The sequence below is a fragment of the Cuculus canorus genome, chromosome 1 (assembly GCF_017976375.1).
Source record: "Cuculus canorus isolate bCucCan1 chromosome 1, bCucCan1.pri, whole genome shotgun sequence".
Taxonomy (NCBI): Eukaryota; Metazoa; Chordata; class Aves; order Cuculiformes; family Cuculidae; genus Cuculus; species Cuculus canorus.
In genome coordinates this window covers 117,260,150-117,267,972 of record NC_071401.1, presented here as the reverse complement: position 1 = coordinate 117,267,972, position 7,823 = coordinate 117,260,150, and positions in this window count along the sequence as shown.

Below are 7,823 nucleotides of genomic sequence, written 5' to 3'. Positions count from 1 at the left end.
CTTCACTTAGCCAAAAATGGAGGAGAAAGGCTGCAAAGCATGAGCTGCTTTTCAGTGTGGTGCCAGGTCAGGCCCCAGGCATGCTTACAGGGGAAATGGGAGTGAGGGGTAAGAGAGAGAGGGGAATTGGAAGGGGTGTGATGGGGTCTAAGGAAGAACAGCAGGCAAAGGTCTTGCTCTGTGACACAAGGGAGAGGAAGACGGTTGGGTATTTGTTCATATGCAGGTTTCCAAAGGCAATATCAGTCCTGTGGGACAGAGTCAATCTTCTGATATAGAACACTGCAATATACATGCATATATTTCTCCATGTATTTCTGTCAAAAAAGAAAGAGTTCGTCCCACCCAGCCTGCTCGCTCACCTCTTCCTCTGCTCCTTCCTGACTGCAGTATCATAGCAATGATTAGTTAGGTACTGCTCCAGACTTTCTGCTCACAGTTGGTTTGAAGCCATGTATATGGCTTTTCCTGTGTTTGTATATGTGATACCATAGGTGGGAAACTTTTTAAAACAAAACCAAAGCACTTATAACCAGAATAGGGAGCAGTACACAAGCAGGCTTTCAACCTATGTCTCATGCTCTTCAGAGCTTGTGGTGACTCAGAGAATGCATGTGACTTGCCTGAGAGGGCACAGGTGCTTGGCAGGGAAGGGTTTGAGCACCAGGCAAAGGAATAGGAGGCTCACTGGCGTTGGCAAAGAGCTGAGACCACATGGTTTCTGATCTGGTTGGAATAGGGCTTCTTGGGTTCATCCCATGGTTTAGCACTGCATCCTCAATTAGCCAGTTATTACCTAACTTCTAATGTTAGCTATCCTATTTACAATGCAAGTCCAATGTATTTGGAAACAGGGAAATGTTTTCTTATCTCTCTGATTCTGGATCTTTGAGTCTTTCCTGAAATTATAATTCACTGCAGTGCTTGTCACCCAGATTTGAACTCTCTTGTAACTAGCTCTTATCTGGGCAGTGACTCTCTAAAATCCTGTCCAAATTACTGTGTCCTCCTTCACTGTTGGTGTTACTAGCCTCTTGCGGATGTATTCAATAGCCTTTTGGGTTGAAATAAGCTTGTCTGCTTTGTGAGTCTGTCATGGTGAATTGCACTGGAACTTCTCTGCCTGGAACGGGAGAGGGATTTGTAGTAGGATGCTAGAGAATTAAGAGCATGTGAGTAATTTTGTATGAGTCCCTAATGCAGAGTGGGCACATCACTACACCCAAGTGAAAGTACATATCCTCCCCGACATCCTGGCAGTGTCAGCTGGCATGGGCTTAACATATTAGTGAATCCTTAATGAATGTGGCCAGAAGAGGGCTTTCAGGCACTGAAAAAGAGCCCGGGATGATTCTCCTATGAAAAACATAAGCTATAACGTAATGATGTTGGTGGTGGTTTGTGTTTTAAGTGCTGCGTAGTTGCATTTTGAAAAAAAGTGGTATTAATGCTCTTTTAGTTGGAGTTCATTTTAAAGTGAAATTCAGTTGGTGGCATAGACATTGATAAATCAGATTGGCTGAGGACTGTCCTTCAGAGATTTCTTTTTTTTTTTTTCCCTAAAAATTCTCTTAAATCTAATTATTTTTTCCTAAGTCAAAACAGGATCCAGAGGAGTAAACTTTACTGGGATAGAACAGTCCACCTCAAGCCAGTTCTTCCTGCAGTGTGGAAACTTTAGCAGACTGTGTGGTCTGACAGCAAGACCATGCTATGGTAGTCAGTATTCCCTAGTTCAGCCATCCATTAAATGTTTTGTCCTACACCTCGACCTGTTATACTCTTCTCTGGCCAGCTTTGAAAATAGACAAATGTTTTTCATCTGGTGCCCTCATGCTTGGACTCTGTATGAACCTGTTATCTTTTTGGCTTAGCTTGATATGGGACTCTCCCTTTTCACTCTAAATCTCCGTTGCAGGTTGTTTACAATGATTGGGACTAGTTATATGACAAGCGCTATTGCTCTGCCATGGCATGGAAGTCCACTCTGGTGGATCTCACAAAAGAACTTCCAGGGTATTTCCTGAAGTGAAGTAACCATGAGAAATTCGCATTCTTCCCCTCCCTTTCTCAGTTCTTTCCACTCCTTCCTACCCGCTAGTTTTCCTTGGGCTGAGTGAGTCACGCTTTCCAGTCCTGCCTGCCCTCTTTCTCTGCCTGAATCAGCTTATCTCAGGGAATTGTTGCCGCTTGTAAGGCTGCTGTTTCTTTCTGTATTTTGCTGTTTCTTCCTTCCAATGTTTTCTTCTCTTTCTGCTCCACCTTTATCACTTTTGCCCTTTGTATTACTATTTTTTGCTTCTCCTGTGTCTCATTTTTGCCTTTGCTTTGACAAATAAAAATAGAAATAAAAATTTACATTAACAAAAAATATAGTTTTAAAAATCCAATGAAAAGAATCCAATAGCTCCAGTAACAAGCAGCTATTACAATTATTTTACATTGTTGTAAAATGTGTCCAATATGCATGTATATTCCAATCCCAAAAATTTCATATCTGTTGTTTGAAATGTGGGTTCTCTATGTCCACAAATGAATTCCTGTAGTCCTGTTCTTCTGTGCAACAAATACTGCCACAGGCAGTTATTTTGATTTCTGACCGAAATAATGAGTTTCCTTCACGCTTTGCCACACATCAGCTCTTTGGCCACGGTGTTGATACTCTGTCCTTCTGTGCCTTGGTTTGTTTCTTGTCACATTTGCATTTTCCTTTTCTTTGCAGCAGTGATTGACTGTTTGCACAGGTAAGTGGTACCCAGGAAAGGGATGACCTCCAGTGCATTTACAGCTGGTAACAAGTGCCTCTCACGGCTTTAGGAGCCAGAGCACCTGAGCTGCCCTGATTCAAGAGGCAGTGACACTGAGGGAGAAAGGTGTGGAGAAGCTGGTTGAGCTGAGTGGTGCTCCAGGTGCTGCTCCTAGTGCCTGTGTTGCTGGGCCATGGGTGCCCCTCCAGGGCTGCAGCCTCCTCTTTTTGCAAGGAGAGATCTTGGTACCTTGTGAAGGCACCCAGAGGCCTCTCAGGTTCCAGATGGTAGCGTGCTTTGCTCCAGAGTTGCTGTGGGAGAGAGCAGGGCAAGGATCTGGCTGGGGCAATGTCCTGCCATGTGTGAGACAAGACACCATAGGCCTTCCATGAGCAAAAAATCAAACAGTAGCTCTGGCTGGAACAAACTGCCCTTATTTCAAAGAAAACTATTGAGCCCATCAAGATCATCGGTTGAACATGTTCCAGTGATATAATACACCCACGAACAGGAAGATGGAGCCCACACAGTGTTTCCTGCCTGCAGGGGGAAGGTTTCAAAATGATCACCTTTGGGAAGGAGACGTTCTCTCCTATCTCCTTCCTGCAGCTTGCTGAGACGAGGGTGGGGTAAAGTCTGGGTTGGGTTTTTTTTAATTTTATTTTTTTGTTGTTTTTTTTTTAAATATCTACATTACGGTGCAGGGCGCACTGGGGATGCAATGGACACAGGATAAGTGGTTCAGTAGTTCTCTCTTGTCGGTGCCAGGCGCTGGGAAATGTATGTGTTAACTGTGCTTGGGGAGGGGTAACAAAGGTAATTGAAGCAAGGGTGTGTTTGCTCTGGGAAGATTTGGGTGTCCTGTCCTTGCTTGCCATGTTTGATAAGCATAGTGAATCCTGGCTGGTGCCACTTCTAAAAGGAGAAAAGGGAGTGTGAATCAGATGGATTCACTCACCTTTTAGGAAAATCTTGGAAACTTCTTCCATGATGAAGGTTATCATATCTATTGGAGCAGGTGATTATTTTATATCCAGTAAATCTGTTACAAAGGGGAGTACTATTCTTTTCTTGCGTGTTTGTTGAGTTTTTTTAAGCCCCACCCCCTTTTAATCCGGCTTCTGGCTGTATGGAGCTTTCACACTAAATGACACTAGCCTCCATGAAACTAATTGCAATGTTCCTGAGTCCAAAATCCCACTGTCATCCAGGCAGTCAAGACCAGAGCTGTTATTTTTCCCTGTGGGACACTGCATCTCTCTCATTTCCTACGTGACTGCTAAGCAGGCACTTCTTTGTCCGGTTTACCAGATAGTGCCAAGGCTGGAAAAGGCTATGAGACATAGCTTGAGACAATGCAGCCAGGAGGTGGGCAAAGAGGACAAGCTGACCCTGTCAGGAAAGAAACCCCTCTGTGTTGTAGGCTGCAGGTTTTTTGTCATCTCTTTGTTGAACAGCCTTTTTTCATTGTTTATGCTGTGAAACTCACATCAGCGTCTTCTAGACCCTTTTTTTGGCAGCATTACACCAAGCCGGGGTTTCCTGCCAGCCTCTTTGGCAGGGGAATGTCCCTGCCAGGGCTTACCCTGACTGGGAAATTCCACTGCGCAGAAAAAGTCCAGGGAGCCATGCTCACACCACCCTCCTCCTCCACCCTGCAGCTTCCTCTCACATGTCATAACATCCCCCCCACTCTGGTTAACCAGGACCAAAAGATAAGCAGTGTGTGATCCACTGCAGTGAAAAGTACCCCATGGGTACTCAGCCTGGAGCTGTAACAAACTGGGGGGGGAGGGAGTGTTCAGGGTGTCTTTTTTTCTGTGACCAAAAAGCCAGAGTAAGCAGGACTTTTGTGAGGGAGGGAGGGAAAAAAAAAAAAGTTTCCTCACTGCTGCTTCTCTGTTTCATACCTTTAAACTTTCAGAGGAACTTTTCAATCATTCACACAGACGTGGCTATAAGGGAAGATCAGTTGCCTAGTGGGGTGCAAAGAACTGGTTTGTTTTCTGTAGAGCTAATTCTAACTGCAGTCCTCCAATATGAAGGTACACTATTATTATTTTATTTGCTTTATTGCTTAAAACTTGTAATTGATTGGAACAATAGTGGCTTCTCCTTATTTTTTTTTTTACTTCTAATAGCCTTCCAAGTGGCTTGTGCTATAATTGTCCTTGTGTGTTTTGGGGTTGGGTACAGATGACTGGCTGGATTTTGGGAAGGTAACGTTTAATAACCAATATTGAGGAAACCTCCATAAGTGGTGGGATTTTTGAAAGCTCACAGTGGAGCTAGGGGCAAAATACCTCTAAATAACTTCGATGTTTTGAGCAATTCTCTCTGAAACCATCTTTTTCTAGGGAGGATGTCGTAGGCTAAGATGGATGGATGGATGGATAGGAAGCTAAGTTCTGAGAGCACTGAATGAAAGAAACATTCTTGGTGAAAGCAGGTCTTTTGTATAATCTTGGTTACAATTTCTTTCCTGGCAGCTCATCAGTAACTTTGGAATAGCAGAGCATCATCAGCATAAAGCTTTGCCTGCTTCAATAGGGCAGGAGTAAACTGTCATAGTGCAGTGTGAGACAACACTGAGAAACATATATAAAACAGGGATCTATGCCTACTTTCTTATAATTTAGCAAAAGGTCTGTGGGAATGAAAAGAAATTTAATGAACTTAAACTTCACTTTAAAATTTGTTATGCTAAGGGCTTTATTAAACCACACCATAAACTTCTTTTCATCACCTGGTGAGGGTTTCTCTGGCTTACCGCATGAGGTTGATTATGCAGCACCCCAGTTCATTACCTGTGCCCCTATCAACCAGCTCAACACTAAGCTTCTTGCAGAGGGTGAGTAGTGGTTTGGGTTTTAGACCCCCAGAATCTGGAGGCGTATTTGTACCGTAGTGTCATTGGAGGCTCGCATGTGGCTGGGGATGGGTAGCTAGTAAGTACTTCAGATGGAAGCCAGGTGTTTTCAGATGGTACATCGCAGTTTGCCTGGAGGCACATAGGGGTAAGAGAAAGGGGGATACCCCGAGCTCTCCTTCAGCCAGTCTGGGTGACCACTGGGCAGCAACAAATGTCACCTCGGGATGTCAGGAAGAAACTCATATTTCTGCTCTGAATGAAAAGGCAGTATCAGTTTTGTTCCTGAGGCAAGTGATTTCTTTTTGGCTAGTTAGATCTTTTATTGACTTTCTTTAAAGCAAGCCACGTGTTTCCCCTTGTGTTTAACGGCAGTGGATAGGAGGAGGGTGCGTGTGTGAGGAGGAAATGCCTTCTGCCTCTGGGTGCCAGGGGCCAGGCACTGGCAGAGCCCTGGGCTGCTTGGGGTAGCCAAGCAGCTTCAGCCCTTCACCCAGCCCTGCCTATGCCAGAGTCCCACTGCCACCCCGAAGACAATGGTTGTGATCATCATCAGCAGCAGCAGCAACCATCTGCTGGAAACAGGCTTCCAGATGCTCTCCTGGGTACTGGGAATCTTCCTTTTCCACACCTGGGCCACCTGGAGCAGCAGGGTGGAGGTCACACTCCCACCTCTTCCTTCAGCTCTGCCTCCTGCCACAGCCCAGATGACTTGACGCTTCATTGCTTCTAGCCTTAGTCTTTTAGGGGCACCAAAACTCAATCCGGACAATATTGCTGAGAAACTCCTGTGTGATTTTTCACGTTCCCAGTCAAGCTCCTCAGACACAATGTGCAAGTTAGACACGAGCTGCCTTTACTCTTGCTTTCTTCTTAAGAAATTGGCAGGAAATTAAAAGGAAACTTAAACATCCATGGCTAGATTCTGTGAAGAGCAGCGTCTTGTAAGACAGGATACGCCTGGCATCAGTCGGTGTCTTTTCTCAGCTGAAAACTGGAGGAGGGAGCCAACGCCTGGGAACAGAGCTTTGCACTGTGCTCCACCAAATCAAAGGGTTTATTTCTAGCTTTCTTGATGTTTTATGCTAACCCGTGCATGATTTACATAATACTGTAGATTTGTCATTACTGTCATGGCTTTCTTTCTAAATGGGTAGCAACTGGCTGTTAAGCCTGTAGAAGCAAGAAATAACATGGCATTCCTATACTTTCCATGATGCTAATATTCTTTATGCAGACCTAGGATACCTGTGGTTCACATGTATGTGGCAGCAAATTTTGTCCCATAGATGCAGCGATGTTGTCCGAGTTGAAGACGACTACACACATTTAACAGAAGATAAAACCTGCCCTGGTAAATGCAGTTCATCCCAAGCACTAGGAAAGATTTTATACCACTGCTTGGAAGCAACTTAACATTTTCCTTACCACAATAACATTTTATTTGGCTGCTTCAGGTTAGGTGCTTTTCTAAATGAGAAAATTTCCTGTTTATTGAATTTTCATCTGACTAATGGAAGACAGCTCTACAGGACTTTCCCAAGGTCAGATAGCCATGTGTTTTGAAAGCTGGGATTTCTCTAGTGCATGGAAGTCTGAACTGAAGGCATTTAAGCTCTATAAACTGGAAAACACAGTGAAATAAGATCAAGGCATAAAATGAGGGCATTCCCTTCAATGGTTTTTGCAGTGTTAACACAGTAAAAGTGTCTTTCTTTTATTGTAGTTGTCTTGTTTCCACCTGGGCTTTCCTGCCTGCTGACCTGCACCCTTGAGCTGAGGGTACGCTCACAGGCTGGGTGTAATTGTGAAAATCAATGCTGAAGCTTCCCACAGGTGTTAATCCAGCCACACAAATCCAGAACAGCTGATCTGCCTTGTGTGCTGCCAGTGTGCCTGGGAGTTCTGGGCTGGTCAGCCCAGTTAGATCTGCTGTCCAGTAGGTGTGACTGATTTGCCATGTTGAAGAAGGGGATAAATTTCCAAAATCTGCCTGGACAATGGTTTTGAGTGGAAAAACACATTTGAGAATCCTGGATGTAGGACAACCCTAATCTTAGACAAGTTACTCATTACTACACATAAACCGAGAGATGAGAAAAACAGAGTCCTGGGTAGATTGCAATTTGAAAAATCATATTTTTCTGGGTTAGTCTGATTGAGATAAAGCTGTTTTTCCTCTTGTTCCTGTACTAAAGAGTTGAGTG